Source organism: Aquarana catesbeiana, linkage group LG08 (assembly GCF_042186555.1).
Source record: "Aquarana catesbeiana isolate 2022-GZ linkage group LG08, ASM4218655v1, whole genome shotgun sequence".
NCBI classification, from domain to species: domain Eukaryota; kingdom Metazoa; phylum Chordata; class Amphibia; order Anura; family Ranidae; genus Aquarana; species Aquarana catesbeiana.
Window position 1 is genome coordinate 182,135,094 of NC_133331.1, and position 23,705 is coordinate 182,158,798.

General features: G+C 44.3%; 1 pseudogene; it reads right to left on the bottom strand.

Moving 5' to 3' along the window:
• Positions 1 to 4,596: 4,596 nt before the first annotated feature.
• On the bottom strand, positions 4,597 to 12,272 carry LOC141106714 (small ribosomal subunit protein uS2 pseudogene; annotated as a pseudogene).
• Between the last annotated feature and the right edge of the window lie 11,433 nt (positions 12,273 to 23,705).

Consider the following 23,705-nt stretch of genomic DNA (forward strand, 5'->3'; position numbering starts at 1 on the left):
TGAGTGGCGGCTTCTGATCTTCAAAGCATGATGGTGTGTGTGTGTGTCTCCCTACTCACCCCTTTTATGTGTCAGGCTGTTTGCCATAGTTACCAAACAACAGAAAACATGCCTGTTTACTGTAACTGTAGAAACAATGGACTGTTGAAAACTCTATCTACGTACCCATTGTTTAATCAGGTCAACACCTGACAGTAATCTAACAGTCATTCTTTCAGTTTGAGAGCTGAAAAAGACCTCAAACAACTAAATCTCTTTCTTGTGTGCTGTACCAATAGAGACAATAGAGACAATAGCTCAAACTGTTCAAACTGTAATACAACAATGGCATCTAGCCCCATTGTATGAACCCGCATTTGTTTGAGAAATCTACTCAAGCCAAAAAACTGACAATATCTCTATGACCAACCACTATTGTAATGTTATGTCCCATGTATCTTCTGTCTGATTAATAAAAAAAAAATCATATTGTAACAAACGCAACACAATAGATGTGAATCGAGCCTTACCGGCGCAAACGTTTCATAAATACCAAAACGTATGTTGCGCCTCAGTGTGCATCTCAACTCATGGCGCAAATGGTTTGTAAATCAGCCCCCGTGTATGGGGAAATAAATTGCTCAGACAAATGAGTGTATTTAACCGCTTCTGCCCCGGAAGATTTTACCCCCTTCCTGACCAGAGCACTTTTTGCGATTCGGCACTGCGTCGCTTTAACTGACAATTGCGCGGTCGTGCGAGGTGGCTCTGAAAGAAAATTGACGTCCTTTTTTCCCCACAAATAGAGCTTTCTTTTGGTGGTATTTGATCACCTCTGTGATTTTTATTCTTTGCGCTATAAACAAAATAAGAGCGACAATTTTGAAAAAAAAAACATATTATTTTTTACATTTTGCTATAATAAATATCCCCCAAAAATATATAAAAAAACATTTTTTTCCTCAGTTTAGGCAGATCGTATTCTTCTACATATTTTTGGTAAAAAAAATTGCAATAAGTGTTTATTGATTCGTTTGCGCAAAAGTTATAGTGTTTACAAAATAGGGGATAGTTTTATGGCATTTTTATTAAATTTTTTTTTACTAGTAATGATGGCGATTAGCGATTTTTATTGTGACTGCGACATTATGGTGGACATGTCGGACATTTTTGACACATTTTTGGGAACATTGTCATTTATACAGCGATCAGTGCGATTAAAAATGCACTGATTACTGTGTAAATGACACTGGCAGTGAAGGGGTTAACCACTAGGGGGTGGGGAGGGGTTAAATCAGTACTAGGGATGTGTTCTAACTGTAGGGGGGATGGGCTAGCTGTGACACGTCACTATCTCTGCTTCCGATGACAGTTTACATCAGCATCTCCCCGTTTGTCCTCTCCCCGCGGCGATCGAGTCTGCGGGACCCGCGACCCGACTCACGGAGCTCCTGGTCAGCACGCACGCAATGGCTCGGCGGGGAATTCAAATGGACGTACCTATAAGTCCATTTGCCCAGCCATGCCATTCTGCCAACGTACATCGGCGTGCGCCGGTCGGGAAGGGGTTAAACGTCATCCAATCAGATTGCACAGTGTATGGGGAAATGAATTGTCCAGAATGCACAATACACAGACATGTATTGAAAAGACGTTTTCATGGAAGTTTCGGCTCCACCAATGATTATAGATTATCACCACAAAATGCACAATTACAAGTCCAGGGAACATCCGCACAGTTGTTGATAGGAGGAAGATCTCTAGAATGAATATTAAGTTGTTTCAAAAAGAAGTGAATGAATGGAATAAAACTGGAAGCAATATTCTCCATGTGATAAGGAAAAGCTCATTAACATGATTAGAACTACAATGAGCAAGTGCCCAATCTATAAGCAGTTGTGCATGCTGGAGAACGTAGATGCGCCTGTGTGCAACACACATATTTAACAAGCTAAAGCATGTGCGCCCTGTCAGGCGAGGATGAAATGATGTGCTTTGACAATGCGCATGTGCAGTTGAGTAAGCTGAAAGAAGGGTGTAAAAAGGCTTGATTAGTTGTAAGACAGATCTACATGTTCTGGACAGAATTTGTGCATTTAAACAATATTATATACATACTTTTTAGCCTGGTAACAGAAGATGGTAAACTGTAGTAAAGTTATCCACAGTATTCAGACAAAAATGAAGATTACATTGGCTGCACTTGCTAATGGTAGGCGCGAAGGATTGCGCAAGTGCGCAATAGCGCTTCCTATGTAAATATGGTTTGGTGCATATAAGTGCACCATCATTTTTGATAACTGTCTTGAGTCCCGTTTTTTGTGCAATTGCTCCAATTTCTCCACTGCACCACAGGCGCAGGTCTTTAGTAAATCACCCCTATGTGTGGAGAAAAAGAGGCACAATACACCAACATCAAAACCTCATCCCAACTGTGAAGTATGGTGGTGGGGGCATCATGGTTTGGGGCTGCTTTGCTGCATCAGGGCCTGGACGGATTGCTATCATCGAAGGAAAAATGAATTCCCAAGTTTGTCAAGACATTTTGCAGGAGAACTTAAGGCCATCTGTCCACCAGCTGAAGCTCAACAGAAGATGGGTGTTGCAAAAGGACAACGACCCAAAGCATAGAAGTAAATCAACAACAGAATGGCTTAAACAGAAGAAAATACGCCTTCTGGAGTGGCCCAGTCAGGGTCATGACCACAACCCGATTGAGATGCTGTGGCATGACCTCAAGAAAGCGATTCACACCAGACATCCCAAGAATATTGCTGAACTGAAACAGTTCTGTAAAGAGGAATGGTCAAGAATTACTCCTGACCGTTGTGCACTTCTGATCTGCAATTACAGGAAACGTTTGGTTGAAGTTATTGCTGCCAAAGGAGGTTCAACCAGTTATTAAATCCAAGGGTTCACATACTTTTTCCACCTGCACTGTGTATGTTTACATGGTGTGTTCAATAAAAACATGGTAACATTTAATTCTTTGTCTGTTATTAGTTAAAGCAGACTGTGATTGTCTATTGTTGTGACACTGTGATTGTCTATTGTTGTGACACACATACATATACACTATATTGTCAAACGTATTGGGACCCCTGCCTTTACATGCACATGAACTTTAATGGCATCCCAGTCTTGCATAGGTTTCAATATTGAGTTGGCCCACCCTTTGCAGCTATACCAGCTTCAACTCTTCTGGGAAGGCTGTCCACAAGGTTTAGGAGTGTGTCTGTGGGAATGTTTGACCATTCTTCCAGAAGCGTATTTGTGAGGTCAGGCACTGATGTGGACGTGAAGGCCTGGCTCGCAGTCTCTTCTATTGGGTTGAGGTCAGGATTCTGTGCAGGCCAGTCAAGTTCCTCCTCCCCAAACTAGCTAATCCTTGTCTTTATGGACCTTGCTTTGTGCACTGGTGCACAGTCATATTGGAACAGAGAGGAGCCATCCCCAAACTGTTTCCACAAAGTTGGGAGCATGAAATCGTCCAAAATGTCTTGGTATTCTGATTCCTTAAGAGTTCTCTTCCCTTCGAAAAACAACCCCCCCATAATAACCCCTCCACCAAACGATTTTGAGTGCACAAAGCAAGGTACACAAAAACATGGATGAGCAAGTTTGGGGTGGAGGAACTTGACTGGCGTGATAAAGATATAATCTAGCAGAGTAAGCCCAGAACCCTTCAAAAGGGTCAGGGAGACAATCCAGTCTGGAGACATTGCTATATCAATAAGAAATGTATTGTGGGGCATGTTCCCCAGATATAGTTCATAGTATCTGGGGCTGACAGGCAGCGCCAGCAGGTATCAGGAATGGAAGTGTCCATGTTGTGCAGTATAGTGGGGCAACTGAAGCAAATTGATACACCAGCTCCACTGCCAATATGATGATCTATGAACTGTGATCCTGTGCTCTAGCCAGGACGTTCAGGCCCCAAAATGCAGTACTTGAATCAGAAAAGGGCTGGTGACTCGGATGCTCTTGAATAAAAGTCCTTTATTGGGTTACATGGGTACACGAGTACAGGCTACGCTGACGCATTTTGGCTAAGAAACCTTCATCAAAGCATGCTTTGATGAAACTGGCGCGTTTCAGCTAAGAAGCCTTCATCAAAGCATGCTTTGATGAAACTGATGCGTTTCAGCTAAGAAGCCTTCATCAAAGCATGCTTTGATTAAGCTGATGCGTTTCAGCTAAGAAGCCTTCATCAAAGCATGCTTTGATTAAGCTGACGCATTTCGGCTAAGAAGCCTTCATCAAAGCATGCTTTGATGAAACTGACGCGTTTCAGCTAAGAAGCCTTCATCAGCTTTGATGAAGGCTTCTTAGCCGAAACGCGTCAGCTTCATCAAAGCATGCTTTGATGAAGGCTTTTTAGCCGAAACGCGTCAGCTTAGCCTTTACCTGTGTACCCATGTAGCCCAATAAAGGACTTTTATTCAAGAGCAACCAAGTCACCAGCCCTTTTCTGATTCCAATAGTGGGGCAACTATATCATCTGGAAATAATCTTATAGTTGCACTACTGCACCGTGATGGATATGGAGGCTTTATGGGTATATGTCAGTATCTTGTCCCAGTCTATTTTGTTCTCCGAGGTGTTAAGTTCCTCTTGCTATTTGGAGAAAAAACATGGGTCGGTCTGATAGGCTTCTTTCATGAGAAGCTGGTACACCTGGGATAAAACATGCGTAGGGATTCAAAATCAGAGATGGGTCAAAGGAGTGCCTCTCCTGGATGTATAGATTGAAAATAGTGATGCAGTTGATGGGTTGTGACATAGAGGTAAAAGTCAAGCTAGAGGTGGCAGGGTACCCTGGGATAGGGTATGTGGAAGGCAGGTGCCCAAGTGCTTGGTCCATGATAAGAAGTGAGAGAGACGGAGGGCTGGGGGGAAGGCGGTATCCCCAAATAATGATGTCAAGGGGCTAGTCCTAGAAGATAATAGGTCCTTACATAGGTAGGTATCCCACACATGTATGGTAGATGCCACAAAGAGGGGGTAGATCTTCCATAGGTAATCTGAAAGTAGGGGGCATGCACAGAAGCAATGTAAGATTGGGAACAATGAAGTCATCTTCAAGTGTAGTCCAACTTTTAGTCGATTTAGAGCCAATCTATAAGGAGCATCAGAGATGAGGCGTGCAAGTCAGGTGGGGGAGTGCCACACCTCTCCTATGCTTAGGAAATGATAGGATAGTGGATTTAATCCTGGGCTTCCTACACCGCCACACAAAGTCACGGATAGTATTTGTGACACAATGAAGAAAGCCCCAAGGAGCAGGAACTGGGACTTTCTAAAATACATTGAGCAATTTAGGTAATACATCCATTTTTATGATATTGGTGCACCCTAACCATGAGAAATATGGTTTATCACAGGAATGTAGGCATGTGCGGACCATACGTAAGAGGGGTTTATAGTTCAATTCAGCAAGGGTGGTGTCATGGTTATGCAATAGAGTTTCTCTGTCAGCTTACCTGTCTCCATGTGTTCATCTTTAGACCAGCTGCCTCTCACCTGACTGGTTTTATAACCTCTCCTCTAAGCATGGCCCCACCCCAGGCCCTATCAGGGAACCCTATATTAACCTGTGCACTGCAAGCCAGCAGTGCTGATCAACCATTGTGTGTTAGCCTCCGTGTGTACTTGCTGTGTTTCCTACGTCTGATTCCTGTTACCGACTTTGGCCTGTTCTCAACTCTCCCTGTCTGCTTGTTACCCTGACCTTTGGCGTGTTATGTTTATACTTGTCTGCTAGTCGCCCTGACCTTTGGCTTACCCCTTACTTCCCTGTCGTTCCAGCCTGCTGCCTCCTTCCTCTTCTCCTGCAGTCTACGGTGAGCGTGAGCTGTGAGACCCTGGGGGCCGTGACCTGGAGCCAGACTGCAGCACAGTCCATGCTCACCACTAGAGGCTCTGGTGAACACCCGCTGGCTCTTAGACTCTGCGCCCTGGGGAATCTATGCTCTAGCTCCCACTGGGATCCATGTTAGTTATCCTGTAGACCTGCTTCCTGAACCTTCCAGGGTTCAATCCGCAGCAGTCAGTCCTAGGGTCCACTACCTTAGCTGTGCACTTCCGACTCCTACAGAGTGCATCTGTCACCTGGTCCCAGGTGACCTGACAGTTTGATCAGCCATGGACCCGGCTGATGTGCCGCTACCCACAGATGATCCGTTGCAGGGCTTAGTTCGCAGACTTGAGACCCAGGAATCGCATTAGACCCAAGTGATGCGATTCCTTCAGGATTTGGCATCCCGTTTTGAACAGGTTCAGGCCTCATTAGGACCCCTGGTTCAACAACCTCAACCACTATCTGCTGCTGCACCTATCGCACCAGTCGCAGCCACACATTCATTACAACTGCCAGCTCCAGCCCGTTTCTCTGGGGACTCCAAGGCTTGCAGGGGGTTCCTTAGCCAGTGCACGATTCATTTTGAACTTCAGCCCCAAAACTTCCTGTCCGATCGGGCGAAAGTAGCCTATATTATATCCCTCCTGTCCAGCGAGGTGCTAGCTTGGGCTGCCCCTCTGTGGGAACTGAATGATCCAGTGGTTTCTAGCCTGTCTGATTTCTTGAAACTTTTTCAGAATATCTTTGAGGAACTGGGTCATGTCTCCTCGGCGGCTAGCGCTCTTTTACGTCTCCGTCAAGAGTCCGCTTCTGTGGGACACTATGCTCTTCAGTTCCGTATCCTCACAGCTGAATTGAGCTGGAATAAGGCCCTAGTTGCAACCTTTTTACATGGCCTCTCTGATAGAGTGAAGGATGAATTAGCTGGAAGATCCCTTCCTGCTGATCTGGACGGTGTTATCACCTTGTGTAACCAGATTGATATTCGCTTTCAGGAGAGGGCCCTGGAAAAAAGACGCCAGCACTCCCCATTCCTTAGGGAGCTTGAGCTCCCAGTCCCATCTCTTCGATCCGAGGAGCACCCCCTGCCCGCTGAGGAACCTATGCAGCTGGGCTGGACCAAGATGTCTCCTGAAGAACGCGCTAGGCGCAGAACTCTGGGTCTGTGCCTCTATTGTGGGGCCAAAGGTCATTTTCGTGACACTTGTTCTCTTCATCTGGAAAAATGATCGGGGCTAATACATCTGGAAGGTGGAGTATTAGACCCTGAAGTATCACCTTCCCCTTCTCGTCTTCTTCTTTCTGTGTTCCTTCATGTCGGCGCTTCCTCTCGTTCGGTCTCGGCACATCTGGATTCCGGAGCCGCTGGCAATTTCATGGATTGGGAAACTGCATCTTCCATGAGACTTACCCTTTTGCTCCTTTCAACACCATTGGTGGTCTTGGCGATTGATGGCACTGTTCTCCCAGGGGGTCCTATCCGCTTCCAGACCCTTCCTGTTAAGATGTCGGTAGGGACACTCCACCAGGAGTGGATATCCTTTCTTGTCTTGCCTAAAGCTTCATCTCCTATCATATTAGGTCTTCCTTGGTTACGGTTCCATTTTCCACACATTGACTGGACTGCTGGACAGATCCTGGCTTGGGGTTCCTCCTGTTCCTCTTCCTGCCTACTCAAGGTTTACTCCAAAAGAGAAACTTCCTGTTGCCACCATCCCAGTATCTTCTGCTCTTCCTGCTGCATATAGCTATTTCTGGAATGTCTACTGCAATAGTCGGGCTGAGGCACTCTCTGAGTCATGTGGCACTCTGGATGAGGAGCCCACCTGCGATCTTGAGCTGATCATTCACTCCAGTTTGCATGGTCATTTACCTTTGCCTGTTCCTGGACCCCCTTGGACGCACACCCAGGCTGACTCGTCTACCAGTTCCACAGTCGCTACGTCCTGTGATGCGATTCTGATGGTCACTGCACCTGGCAATGCTGTTCAGTCGGCCTCTGCACCAGTTCAGCCTATGCCCAGTGAAGCTATCCAGCTTGACTTCTGTGACACATCACTTTCTAACTAACCTGGTCTCAGGGATCCACTGACTTCTGTCCAGTCTGATGATCCTGTGTTGGATGTCCAGCTCATCTTTAAGGGTCTGGGGGACCCTGCTCAGACTCCTGATGGTCTTCTTATGCCTTTATCCATTCCTAAGAAGCCTTTAGCCCTCAATAAGTCCTCTCATCCTCTCCCTACCTCGGTTTCGGTCTCTGAGGATAATCTTAAGTACGAGGTTAGTCAAGTTCTCAATTCCCGGCACCGTAGAGGCATTCTTCAGTACCTCGTACATTGGGAAGGGTTTGGCCCTGAGGAGAGGTCTTGGATCACTGCATCTGAGATCTTTGCACCTCATCTGTTGAGGAGGTTTCATCTGGAGTTTCCCTTTAAGCCAGGGCCCAGGCGGGGGAAGGGGAGGCCTCATAAGAGGGGGGGTACTCTCATGGTTATGCAATAGAGTTTCTCTGTCAGCTTACCTATCTCCATGTGTTCATCTCTAAAGACCAGCTGCCTCTCACCTGACTGGTTTTATAACCTCTCCTCTAAGCATGGCCCCACCCCAGGCCCTATCAGGGAACCCTATATTAACCTGTGCACTGCAAGCCAGCAGTGCTGATCAACCATTGTGTGTTAGCCTCCGTGTGTACTTGCTGTGTTTCCTACTACTGATTCCTGTTACCGACTTTGGCCTGTTCTCGGCCCTCCCTGTCTGCTTGTTACCCTGACCTTTGGCGTGTTATGTTTATCCTTGTCTGCTAGTCGCCCTGACCTTTGGCTTACCCCTTACTTCCCTGTCGTTCAAGCCTGCTGCCTACTTCCTCTTCTCCTGTAGTCTACGGTGAGCGTGAGATGTGAGACCCTGGGGGCCGTGACCTGGAGCCAGACTGCAGCGCAGTCCATCCTCACCACTAGAGGCTCTGGTGAACACCCGCTGGCTCTTAGACTCCGCGCCCTGGGGAATCTATGCTCTAGCTCCCACTGAGATCCATGTTAGTTATCCTGTAGACCCCTCTTCCTGAACCTTCCAGGGTTCAATCCGCAGCAGTCAGTCCTATTGTCCACTACCTTAGCGGTGCACTTCCGCCTCCTACAGAGTGCATCTGTCATCTGGTCCCAGGTGACCTGACAGGTGGATAGGGAAGCAGGAATATGTATGTCCAGGTATTTAAGAGTGTGACGTTGCCACTTAAAGAGGAAATTAGATTGTAAATGAGATATTGAGGGCCTCTGTTTTATCATAGTTAACTTTGAAGTTCCTAACCTGACCAAATTCCTCAAATTCTTTGATTATAGTGGGAAGAGAGATATGTGGGGTCGTAAAGTATAGGAGAAGGTCAATTGCATAGAAGGATAATTTGTACTGATGATGTCCTACTTCTATCCCCTTAATTGCAGGGCAGTTACAGATTGCAAGCACAAGATGGGGGCTTCCCTGTTGGGTACTGTTGCAAATCCAGGAAAGAAGACCATTAGACCATACATGAACCGATGGGGTCCGATATAAAGCTAGGATTTTCTGTAAAATGTTGTGACCCAATCCTACTTGAATGGGCACAGATGGGACTTGTACTCCTTCTGACCAGTCAGGAACTTCAGGCTGAGGAAACTCTGGAACATTTGCAGACCATTCACCCTCGTATTCCTCCTTAGTGGTAGTCTTCTCTGCAGAAGCCTGTTCTTCCTTTTCAATCTTCTCAGAATCAAAAAATAGATGTTCACAGGAAATTGTTCCCCTCATGCGCAGAACTGCACAAGCAAGCATCCACCACATAAGACTAACAGAATGGGCACCCTTGTTATTACAAGGGATGGCAATATCCACATAATGTAGAGGTGAATCTGCATTGCAGAGAGCAATAGTAGGAATATTGATGTATGATGCCTTAGTAAGTGGTTTATGATTAGCGCGTGGGTCAATCACAACTAACAGGTGTGGTTCATGGAAAGCAGCTAGTATCTGATTGAGAAAAGTACTAGGTGTGAAGAGACCAGAAATTGGGTTGGCCCCACAGGAAGAAGCAAATTTCAGAACAGCCCTCTGGCCAGTATTTCTGGAGGATTTTAAAGCTCATCCCCAATTTCACCAATCATTATTATTACTGAGGATCTTGCTACTGAGAATTCCTACTGAATCTCTTATACACAATTTCATCTCCTAGTTGTGTTTCACCAATTTCACCAATCATTCACCAATCATTATTATTACTGAGGATCTTGCTACTGAGAATTCCTACTGAATCTCTTATACACAATTTCATCTCCTAGTTGTTTAACCACTTCCTTACCAGGCCAATTCTGACATTTCTCTCCTACATGTAAAAATCATCATTTTTTTTAAAAAATTTTTTCTAGAAAATTACATAGAACCCCCAAACATTATATATGTTTTTTTAGCAAAGACCCTAGAGAATACAATGTCGGTTGTTGCAACTTTTTATCTCACACGGTATTTGCGCAGGAATTTTTCAAACGTGTTTTTTTTTGGAAAAAACAGTTTTGTGTTTAAATAAAAACCAAAACAGTAAAGTTAGCCCAATGTTTTCGCATATTATGAAAGATGAAGTTACGCCGAGTAAATAGATACCTAACATGTCTTGCTTCAAAATTGCACACGCTCGTAGAATGGCGCCAATGTTCGATACTTAAAAATCCCCATAGGCGACGCTTGAAATTTTTTTACTGGTTACATGTTTTGAGTTACAGAGGAGGTCTAGTGACAAAATGATTTCTCTCGATCCAACGTTCGCGGCGATACCTCACATGTATGGTTTGAACACCGTTTTCATATGTGGGCAGGACTTACGTATGCGTTCGCTTCTGCGTGCGAGCACACGGGGACAGCGGCGCTTTAAACATTTTTTTTTATTGATAATTATATTTTGCTTTTTTTATTTTGACACTTTTTTGAAAAAAAACAAAACATTTTTTATCACTTTTATTCCTATTACAAGGAATGTAAACATCCCTTGTAATAGGAATATAACATGACAGGTCCTCTTAATAGTGAGATATGGGGTCAATAAGACCCCATATCTCACCACTAAGCTGGGAAGCTTGAATGGAGAGGCCGGGCGTGACGTCATAACATCGCGCCCGGCCTCCGATGATCATAGAGACTCCGCCGGAAATCTCTATGATCTACATCCGGCGCTGGCAGATCCGCTCTCCGCCTCACCGATCGTAACGGTGAGTTGGAGCAAGCACCAGAGGGTGGCGGGAGGGGGGGACATCCCCTCTCGCCTCCCATAGGAACGATCAAGCGGTGGAACGGCCGCTATGATCATTCCTATGGTGTAGAGATTCGCCGGCTGAAACCGGCAATATCTGAATGATGTCTGTAACTACAGGCATCATTCAGATATACCCGCCCAAAGCCCAGGACGTCATATGACGTGGGCGGGCGGGAAGTGGTTAAGAACATCATATTCATATTCCCGGGGGTTCATATAAAAACCTTCACCAGACCATCTGTTGTAGGGGGAACAGTCCTACTCTTGGGAAGAGACCCTTTTTTAATATCTAATACTGTCTCTAGCAAGACAATGGGTAAATCTGGTTTAAGTGTAAAATACACTTTCCATCTGATCTCTCTAAACAGACAGTATAAATCCTGCTCAAAAAAAAAAAGTCACCAAAGTTTGCTTTGAGACAAAATTCTACTCTCTTATTTAAAACAATTACCTTCACAGGAGACAGAGTCACTGATGAGATATTGTGAACTATACTTTCTGATATCTCTGTTGGTCTCTTCTGTCCCATATATGGTGCTGTTTGGCCCCTATCATGTTTGTATTTGTTGTTCCCCCTCCTGCAGCAAGTTTGTATACGTCTCACTTTCTCTGTGTGGCCCTGTTCCAATGGCCAGACACTCTCGCTCAACTATAGCGTACTTTCTTTCCACCGGTGTCAACTTCCTACTGAGGAAGGCTCCTCGCCATGAACAACCTGTGACAACACTGCTCCCAATCCTGCATCAGAAGCATCAGTCTGGACAATGAACTCTTTTGAAAAATTGGGTGCTATCAGGACAGGGTGTTGGCACAGTGCCAACTTCAGCTCCAAAAAAGCATTTTCAGCGTCTGCATTCCACTCCGCCATAACCGATTTCTGACCCTTAGTCAGATCGGTAAATGAAGCTGCCAATGTGGCAAAGTTGGGTACCAATCTTCTGTAGTATCTCACCATGCTTTGTGAGGGGGCGGGGCCAGTTCTGTATAGCCTCTACCTTGCTGACCTGAGGTTTCACCACCCCTCTACCCACAGTCCCCAGGAATGACATTGCCAACATTGTACATCCCCTCCTCTCGGAACAGGAACAGAACGCTGAGGAGGTACCGGGAGTGACTCTTGGCCTTCCGGGGTGTTTGTTTCAGGGCTCTGTGAGACATCCTTTCAAAGGGTGGCAGTTGATTGAATAGGCCATGGCAGACTGGGCCCTTGGTAGGGCCGAGCAGATCCTCCACCACTGTATATCATTCCCCTATCTCGACAAGGAGGTTCACCGTTTTGGGGTCTCCATGGTTGACCCACCATTGAAGGTCGCCTGGCAGGGACCTCAGGTATTGGTCCAGCACGACCCGCTCCACGATTTGGAGACAACACTCCAAACAACACTCTGGGCTGCAGCCATTTTTTTACTAGTTGCACCAGGTCATGCATTTGAGAGTGGGGTGGCCGATCTGGACAATACTTCCATTGGTGCACTCGTTGGGCCCGAACGGCTGTAGACACCACCAGACGAGCCAGAATTTCTGCCTTTAGTTTTTAATAATCTTTAGCTTCATCCAATGGCAGGTCGAAGTAGGCTTTTTGAGGATCTCCGGTGAGGAAATGAGCAATGAGGCCGGCCCACTCTTCTCTCTCTGGCATCCTCTTAAATGTAGAAAGAAATGCCTCTACATCATCACTCAGGGACAACTTCTGCAGAAAATGTTTGCCCTCACGGTCACCTGTTGTCAGGGGCAACAACCGCTTGCTCATGCCCCTGAGAAAGCTGCTGCACTGCTTCTTGTAAGGCAGTCACCTGAGCCTGCATAACCCCTTGCTGGGTCGCCTGCTGGGCTGCCAGCTGGGCCAATAACAGGCGAGTACTTTCTTGCTGCAGAGCCAGCGCCTCTTTGTGGTGAGTTTGTTGTAGCTCCAGCTGGGTTGCTAAGCGCTGATTAGCTTCCTCATGGAGAGTCTGCATATTAGCCAGGGATAGCTGTAATAAGCTCCTCCATTATTTCAGCTTTCAGGGTTTGTGCAGCTTTAACCCAGGACATAAATCCAATGCACTGTCTCTTTAAATGTCAGTTTTAAGTTGAATGCAAAAAAAAAAAAAAAAAAAAAAAAGTTTTTTTTTTTTTTTTCTTCTTATGACTGTTATTCTGTCCTGCCCCTGCATCCTCCACCAGTTGTAAAGTTCGGGGAACCAGCTAGATCGCAGGACACAGGCTTTGCAACCAAAAGAATGTTTATTAAACTTAAACAGCTTCACAGCAGCAAAAACAACAGAAGGAAATATCAGTCTCACCGACTTGCAGAGCTCAGAATTGCTATAGCAGTTAAACAGTCCTTGATTTTTGGTCGCAGATAACTTCCCCTACTAGCAGGTTTCCAGGCAGGATACTGCCGTGCACTTTCACAGCTATACTCCTCCACACCCACCATTACAAATTTCTGTCTTTTATTTTTAAACCCACTTCCTCTGACCAGTGAGTTAACCCTTTTGTTCCCTTAAAGGGACCACAGTGCAAACAGAGGGGAAATATAGAGTCCTTCCAGGACACAGCCACAGTGTCCTGTACAATATACTAAATACACAATTCTTATTTCTGAGACATGGAGTTACTTTTTTAATCTAAAATGTATGTGTGTATATATATATATATATATATATATATATATATATATATATATATATATATATATATATATACACACACAGTATCTCACAAAAGTAAATACACCCCTCACATTTTTGTAAATATTTTATTATATCTGTTTATGTGATAACACTGAAGAAATGACACTTTGCTACAATGTAAAGTAGTGAGTGTACAGCTTGTATAACAGTGTACATTTGCTGTCACCTCAAAATAACTCAACACACAGCCATTCATGTCTAAACCGTTGGCAATAAAAGTGAGTACACCTCTAAGTGTAAATGTCCAAATTGGGCCCAATTAGCCATTTTTCCTCCCCGGTGTCATGTGACTCATTAGTGTTACAAGGTCTCAGGTGTGATTGGGGAGCAGGTGTGTTAAATTTGGTGTTATAGCTGTCACTCTCCCATACTGGTCACTGGAAGTTCAACATGGCACCTCATGGCAAAGAACTCTCTGAGGATCTGAAAAAAAAAGAATTGTTGCTCTACATAAAGATGACCTAGGCTATAGGAAGATTGCCAAGACCCTGAAACTGAGCTGCAGCATGGTGCCCAAGACCATACAGCCTTTAATAGGACAGGTTCCACTCAGACCAGGCCTCGCCATGGTCGACCAAAGAAATTGAGTGCACGTGGTTGTCTTTGGGAAATAGACGAATGAGTGCTGCCAGCATTGCTGCAGAGGTTGAAGAGGTGGGGGTCAGCCTGTCAGTGCTCAGACCATACGCTGCACACTGCATCAAATTGGTCTGTATGGCTGTCGTCCCAGAAAGAAGCCTCTTCTAAAGATGATACATAAGAAAGTCCACAAACAGTTTGCTGAAGACAAGCAGACTAAGGACATTGATTACTGTAAACATGTCCGTTTGTCTGATGAGACCAAGATACATGTATTTGGTACAGATCGTGTCAAGCGTGTGTGGCGGCAACCAGGTGAGGAGTACAAAGGCAAGTGTGTCTTGCCTACAGTCAAGCATGGTGGTTGGAATGTCATGGTCTGGAGCTGCATGAGTGCTGCCGGCACCAGGGAGCTACAGTTCCGTAGACGTCCAATGACGAAACGCGTAGGGCGTAGCCTAATCCTACGTTTCAGTATCTCCCAGCAAGGCTAAAGATTATTCTGACGGTTCTACTGAGATTTGTTTCTTGCCTTATATGAGCTACTAATTTGTGAGTACCGCTCTGTTACCTTTCACAATAAAATCTTTTATACGGATGCTATGGATATCTCTTCTCTTCTATGGTTTACATCAATCTGATCCTGTGGTTGCTGATTATTGCTGCACAGTAGCACAGACTGTGACCGCCTAATACCCCTGCAGAGGTTAAGGAAGTTGGTGAGTGTGTGCACATTAAGAGCACGGGATTTTAAACACTGTCACCAAGAAAAAGGATTGGAAGATTGCTTTCAACACACTTGCACTTTGAAATAATCAACCCATTAGCACTTCTTCGTCACTTATGCACTTTATTTGGACTTAATTATCACCAAAGTTTATTTTTATTATTGGCACTTGTGCATTTTTGGATTATCCACACTTCCCTTGTCCCTTTCCTCCTCACCCTCCCTTCCCCTTTTCCCCTCCCCCCCCCCCCTTCCCTTTCTCTCCCTCCCCCCTTCCAATCTCAGTGGGTTTGATTACCATTATTTGTATTCATTATGCTAAACCTGGATTGTATTCACACAAGGTAGCAACATTGGGACAGTTTGGCAGCACGTTTTAACCCATTCATTTTTGGGATTTAAACTATATGTTTTGCTTTATGGTTGAGTACATTTGTATATTCTTTGAGAAAGATCTCTTTTTAACTCAAGATTAAACAGATTGCACTATTAAGCCAGGCATTATCATTACAAATAGAAATATTCGCATTATGTCACATGTTGTGTTAGTGCCAGGAAGATTAATTATGGCAGATTTAGTTTTGTTTAACCAGAAGTTTAGGGTTTTTAATTGATATGCTCCTGTGAATAGACAGGAACATCGTGAGTTTTTTTAAATAGAAGGATTAGTGTGATCATGAGTGATTTTAATATGATCCGTTTTGTGAAAGATCGGATAGGAGCAGTGGATACTAAGTTAGATATAGGTAGCACCATGCTGAATGGGGTAATTCAGGACTAACATCTCAATGATGCTCATATTGTTCTGGGTTTGGTGGATTCATATTTCACTTTTTTTTTTGGAGAGTGGGTGCACCAAATCCAGAATTGATTTCTGTTTGTTTTCTGATGCGTTCAAATGTGCTAATGTTAAGCACAGGCCGGTAATTTTTTCAGACCATGTGGCAGTGTATGTTGATTTGAGTATGGGGGATAGTATTAAGTTTGGTTTAGGGGTATGGAGGTTAAATAGTTTATTGTTGCAGGACGGGCATGTTAAAGCCCATTTTAGTAATGTATATAGTAGATAGGTTAATAGGAAAAAATATTTCAGTAATATTTTGGGGTGATGGGATTGGGTCAAAAGGAAAATTAAATTATTTTTTCAAAAAGAGTAGGGATAAAAGTAGCAGTGAGAAAAGGAGACATTCTAGGTTACAAGTCAGGTTGGCTACATTATATTCATTTAGAAATATGGGGTTTGACATGGCATGAAATAGACCATGTTAGGAAAAGGATTAAAGAGTTATTACCTGACAGAGGGAAAGAGGGCGTGTCCGGACGTGCACCGAGGAGGACGTGTGGAAGCTGAGCTCCACAAAAGCACAGCGGATCCACCGCCATCTGGGTTCCATTCCATCTTTGCGAACCTCCATTGCACTCACACTACCTCCTGGACCCCCCTTCTATACTCCTGGAGGGGCCTTTCCTGATTTTGGCTGACAAATCCTGACCTGGGCCCTCAGATCGCTCCACACTAAGGATACCCGCCACCATCTTGGAGCCTGTTGCCTGAGCGGAGCCTGCGGCCTGTTGTGCCTCCGTTCTGGGCAGCAAATGGAGGTGTTGCATGGGTCGACAGTCTGCCATTCTGTCGGAGACTACGGGAAGACAGGGGAGGTAGATTGCCTGAAAGCCCGGTTCCTCTGCTTCGATTTCCAGTGGCCTGACGCCATCTTGCGGCCTGTCGGCCTGACCTTTCCTGCACCAGGGACACAGTGAGTAGCAGCTCTCCCCTTTACCCACCTTTACGCAGAGACTACAACCTGCTGCAGCATCAGGGCCCCAAAGCCTGTGCCCACAGAGGTAACACTGTGTCCTGAGGGGTATGGAATCTACCCGGCCGTCTCTCATCCGTAGGATAGTCCGCAGCTTTGGCCTAGTATTGGAAGTAGGCGGCCATCTTGCTACTCCAAATACACCCTTTTTCACTCCTCTCCACTTTACACTATTGGCAGCATGGCTCCTTCCCTTCATAGAATTTGTGTATTGTGTGACCCATTACCACCTTCCACAGTATCTCCAGGGGTCTCCTAGATAACTGGCTACCAGATTTGGGTCTATAGTTATGACCATCCTATGCATGTAATCTGATGTAAGTGTGAGGAGCCCTGTCCAGCCACCGGCCTTACAGTTCCAGCTATGCCCGCCAAGACACCTAAAACTCGCTCCACATTAGGCAAAAGATCCGGGAAGGGTTTGAAATCTCATACGGCTGCCTCTGGTTCTATAGAGCAATATATAGCTGGCGCACGCAGTGGACAAGCCAGATCTTCAAGACCGAGTATCTCTCCCTCCTCTCATGCTGCCTCAGTGAGGGAAAGTTCCCCTGCCTCATCTTACTGCTCAGACCTCATGGAGGATCCTGGATCCCCCGCTGGCTCAGAAATGACAACATTGATGAGTGGTCTTAAAAAAGAACTTGCTGGTATGTTTCACAGCTTAGAGAAATCCATTAAGAAAGAAATTACCGCTGTGAGAACCGACATGTCCCACCTCCTGGTTAGGGTAGAGGAAACGGAACAGCGTCAGGACTCCCAAGCATCAGCTAGAAAAAAGCTACAGGAGACTGTTACCCAGCTTGCATTTGCTCATCGTGCCTCTCTCTACAAACTCGAGGACCTCGAAAATCGTAACCGTAGAAATAACCTACGTATCAGAGGCCTACCAGAAGCAACCAGAGACAATGACCTAGAGCCATCGATCTGGGAATTCTCAATACAATCCTGGAAAATCCTGTCACTGACCCACTGCGATTTGATCGTGTACATCGTGTCCTGCGCCCCCATAATGCAAATGCGGACCAACCCAGAGATGTCATTTGTCGTTTGGACTATTTCGAGGATAAAAACGCCATCATGACAAAAATGCGGAACACTCCTAACATTGACTTTGACGGAGCAGTCATTAATATATTCCCTGATCTGTCCAAGGAAACTCTTGATCGCCGCAGAGCCCTAAAACCATTCCTTGAACACCTGCACACAGATGGGATTACTTACAGATGGGGCTTTCCAGCTTGCTTGATTGCCACCAAAGGTGGCCGTTCTCACACACTTTGCTTTCCAGAGGAACTCTCTACTTTCCTTCAAGATCTCAATCTTCCACCTGTAGACCTCCCAGGCTGGCAAGACCCCATTCCGAAATTTTCAAACCCCCTGGACCCCCCTTGGAAGAAAACTCAGTCAAAGAAAAGGCGCACGTCAATCCCAGGATCCGCACAGAAACATGGCTGAGATATACCTTTCTCTGATCATCTCTGTTTTTCCCTTTTTTTTGTGTTTGCTGATACCCAATTTTTTCAATTTTCATTATGCTTTGGTCTGACTCTTTGAACTCTTTTTTTGCCTCATTGGCTTAGAGGATGTAGACCTGACATTCATTTTTTCTTTTGGGTATCCCCGTGTCTAAATTCAGTTTCCCTGGACCTGAAAGGTTCATTTGCATTCTTTATTGTAGGGTTCGTTAGGTTTACTTTGCTGTTGTTATTATTATTGCCTTGATTTTCATAACCTTCCCTTTTCCTGTTAGTTTTGTTATTTTTTTCTTATTTAATCTTTTTTTTTTGCTGGAGCTCATTACATGTAATTATATATGTTTGTTATTAACAGGCCGAGTGCTGGCGGGGCTCATTGCCCTCTTGTTCTTTTTCCTTGGTGCATCCCCCGCCCCCCTCGTTTTTGGGGTTGGTGAGACCGGGCGACCCACATGGTTTTTCATCCGGACTCTCATTGGAGTTCTGGATGGCCGCCTGTTCTTTCTCTCCCCACAGGGAGCACTGCAGATTTCTGCGTGCCTTACTGGTTACTCCCACAATTGTGGTATTGCATATCCATGCTTTCTCTATGTGTTCTATCTCCTTTCTTCTACTTCTTCTAACTCTTTCTCCCCATCCTCCTCCCTCTCCCCCTCCTCCACGTTGGCATGCATGGAAGTATAGGCTAGGATGTCCCACTTCTTTGTACCAATGGCGACTCTGACAATCACATCTTATAATGTCCGAGGTCTTAACGTTGCTGCTAAATGTCACCAAGTAATATGTGAGCTAAAGCATGCCGCTTGCTCTATTGCCTTCCTTCAGGAATCGCATATAACACACACTACACTGGTCAGATTGACCTCACCCTACTTTCTGCAGTGGTATTACAGCCTTTCTGGGCTAAGGGTGTTGCCATTGGTTTCAGTAGTGGGGTATCTTTTCGCCTAATAGATATGTTAGCAGATGACTTTGGTCGTTTTCTTTTCCTTAAGGGCTTTATAGGCAACACCCAATGCATGTTTGCAAATATATACTGTCCAAATCAGAACCAACCAACTTTTTTTCACAAATCCTCACTAAACTGTCACAATTTTCTAAAGGTATTATTGTCCTTGCAGGTGACATAAACATGCCCCTTGATCCTACAATGGATACATCCCAGGGCCGCTCTAACATATCATTTAAACGATTAGCTTTTGTTAAAAAAAGACTAATAGATCATCAATTAATAGATGTATGGTGCCAACTCCATCCTAAAGACAAAGACTACTCACACTTCTCTGCGACACACCAGTCTTACTCTAGAATAGATAATATATTTTTAGACCACTTTCATCTCCCTCTCCTCAAATCTACTCAAATAGGAACCACAACTTTATCTGACCATGCACCTGTGACGATGCGTATGACCATGCCCACCGTAACTTGTAGCACCAATAACTGAAACCTTAATGACTCCCTTCTCTCTAATCAAACTGAAGTCTCCATGTTAGCCTCTCACTTGATGCATTACTTTAAAGAGAACACACCCTCTGTAACTTCCCCACCTATTGTATGGGAAGCTCATAAGGCCACTATACGGGGACGATTCATTGAGCTCAGTGCAAGAAAAAAGAGGGAGCATGGTCATCAAATTGCACAGGTACTACAACAATTAACTGACCTTGATAAACAACATAAACTCTCACTCCACAGCGCGCAATTTAAAGTCATCACGCTTAAACGTGAAGAACTGAAAAACCTTCTAGACTTAGACACTAAAAGGAAATTTCATCGCATATCACAGAAATTTTATGAATGGGGCAATAAACCAAGCAAATCACTTGCTAGATCCCTTAAGGCTACACAAACGAAGTCATTTATTCCTAAAATTAAACTTCCAACGGGGGAGCTTGTTCATGCAACTCCACACATTGCCAAAGCCTTTAGGGAATTTTATGCAGATCTATATAATGTTACAAATGGTTTATCCCCTTTGCCCCCCATCAGAGAGGCGCACTTGCATGCTTTCTTATTTGAAGGTGGCAAACCTCCCTAAACTATCTAGGTCAGCCCTTAGGGAGATGGAAGCAGATTTTTCAGTTGAAGAATTCCAGACCGCTTTAAAATAAATCCTCTCCTTCAGGTAAAGCTCCGGCCCTGATGGGTTCACTATTCTTTATTACAAAACATTCAAAGACATCTTACTTCCTCTCCTCACAGCTTACGCTAATTCAATTTTCAGCACATATTACTGTTATACCTAAACCCGGTAAAGACCCCACCCTTTGTAGCAGTTACAGGCCAATCTCTTTGATAAACACCGACATTAAACTATTTGCCAAGGTGATGGCCAATCGTATACTCCCTCTACTGCCCAATTGGATCTCGGCAGATCAAACAGGTTTTATACCACATACAGTAGAGAGGCTAAAGATAACTCCTTACAGACTATTTCCCTAATTCAGTATGCCCAGCCCACCTTACTCCTTTCCACCGATGCTGAAAAAGCATTTGATTGGGTGGACTGGGACTATCTTAAGATGACCCTACGTCACTTTGGATTGGGCCCAAAGATGTTCCACTGCATTTCTTCACTTTATTCTGCCCCCTCTGTGCAAATTTGCATAAACGGCTCACTAAGCAATCCCTTCATGTTACATAATGGTACTAGGCAGGGTTTCCCTCTCTCCCCCCTCCTCTTTGCTATCACTTTAGAGCCCTTCCTAGCCACAATTACATGCAATACCAATATATGAGGCATCCAAGTAGGTGACAGAACTCAAATATGCCGCCTACGCCGACTACATACTCTTGTTTATCCAACAACCACGTATTTCTGTACCTAATTTAATGTCAGCTTTCTCTACCTTCCAAATGATATCAAATTTTAAAATAAACCTCTCCAAATTAGAAATTTTGAACATTAACCTCCCCAGGTCAGAAGCAACCTCTTTGAAACCCTTCTTTCCATTCAGATGGGAACAGACTCATATGAAATACTTGGGTATATATCTCACACCTAAACTGCACTCCCTTTTTAAGTATAATTATATCCTGTTGTTAAATAACATCAGAGAGGACCTAAGAAAATGGGCTAATCTATCACACTCATGGTTGGGGAAAATAAACATAATTAAAATGAACATTCTCCCTTTATTATTATTTATTTTTCAGATGATCCCACTGGGTGTACCTGTGGGGTTCTTCACTATTCTGCAAGCGATGATCTCCCGCTTTGTGTGGAAGAACAGCCACCCCAGAATATCCAGAGATGTTCTTTTTCGCTCCAAGTGCTCTGGGGGACTGGCACTCCCAAACTTTAAGACTTATTACAATGCTGTCATACTGTCTAGATTGGCAGACTGGAAATAGGCTGTTAATTCAAAACTATGGGTACAAATAGAATACTCTCTGAGTGGTGTAGATCTCTCTGTTGTCCCATGGTTACCCCGCGCTTTTAAGAACATTACCCACACTGTTTCAGCACTCACCAAGTCCACATTGGATATCTGGGATGCCATATACAGGAAATTTTCCTGGAGTTATGATTCCCCTCTGATGCCTTCTTAACCACCACTATTTTTTACCAGGTCTGTTGGACCCTGGATTTAAATCCTGGTCCTCAGGAGAACCTCTCCTGCTGCATCACGTCACACATGCCAATGTAATTAAACCTCTTCCTGGGATCCTCTGCTCTAAGCCTATCACATTTATGGATAAGTGGAGAAATCATCTACTGCAATGCTTTATACGATCCTTCCCTCACCCACTGCGAGACCTACAAGATCTAAATTGCATAGAAGAAATACTCCACCCTAAAGACCCCCCACTGCATGGTATCTCATTATTTTACAAAGCTCTTACTGATCTCTCTAACCCTACATACCCACACTTCCTGGCTAAATGGGAATTAGATTTAGGTTCCCCCCTCACAGACACTCTGAAAGATAAAGTCTTAAAACTTGCTCATACCTCCTCACTCGCTTCAAAAATGGCAGACATCAACTACAAACTACTTTCCAGATGGTACTATACCCCAGTTAAAATGCACCAAATGTTCCCTGACAGCTCCCCAATGTGCTGGAGGAGCTGTGGGAACAAAGCTACACACGCTCATATTTGGTGGCATTGCCCAATCATCCGGCCCTTCTGGACCAATGTTCTTAATCTTATATTACAGATCAGAGATGTCAATCTCCCTCTTGATCCCTTGACTATGCTCTTTCATGCTACTAAAGAAACAATTGGTACCTATAAACGTTCACTTCTTCCTCATTTACTGAATACTGCCAAGGCCCTAATCCCCACTCAGTGGGGATAACCCACAATCCCATCAGTAAAAAATTGGCTACATAAGATCTCTGAGGTTCATCATTTGGAGGACATAACTCACAGCATTAGAAGTACTTCCCAGAGACACACATTAACATGGGCATCCTGGACAAAGTTCACATCCTCACTCCAATATAGGGAAATCATAACACAACCTGTATGAGATTACCCGTTTAACCATTGTATAGGACCCTTTGACCTAATTTTAGAGTTTTCTCTTCCTCTGACTGTGGTTTATCCTTCTTCCACATAATTTCATACTTATTGGTACTGTTACCCTAAAGTATGACGACACGCATGCCAACTCCCCCCCCCCCCCTTGATCCCACTCTTTAACTTCTCTTCCATCCTTACTTCCATATCTTCTCTTTTTCCTCACTTTATCCTTCTCTCTATCTCCCTTTTTGCTTTCTTTTCCTAATTACTTACTTTATCTAATTACAGTCTTATTTCTTGATTGTCTATTATGTTCACATAAGTTGTAAGCCTCTGCTCAGTCTATAGCTTTATTTGTTCGTTCATCCTTTTATGCACTTATAGTGGCATTTATTTAAATGTTGCGTTATGGTGTGATTAGGTGCACATTGAACCCTTTATATTTCGCTCATAAGATTGTCTATAGTATATTATTTGTCTATTTTATTTTTATTTTTGTAGAAAATCCTTAATAAACAATTATTAAACTGAAAGAAGAAAACAAATTATTTTTCAAGCGAGAGTAAAACACCTGGAGCAGGATGAAAAATGCTCTAGATTTTTTTTTAAGAAGGTTTGTAAGGAAAAAGGAGTATTTGAGAGTGTGTATGATGAAGAAGGGAGGGAATGTAAGGGAGAGAATGTGCTGGAATGCGTGACTAAATTTTATGAACGGTTGTATGAGGGAGTGTGTGTTGATGAGTAGAATGATTGATATGGTAGAGGATAATTTAGATGAGGATGATAAGGTTTTTTTGCAGAAAGCGGTGAACGAGGAGGAGGTGTATGAAGCTGTGACA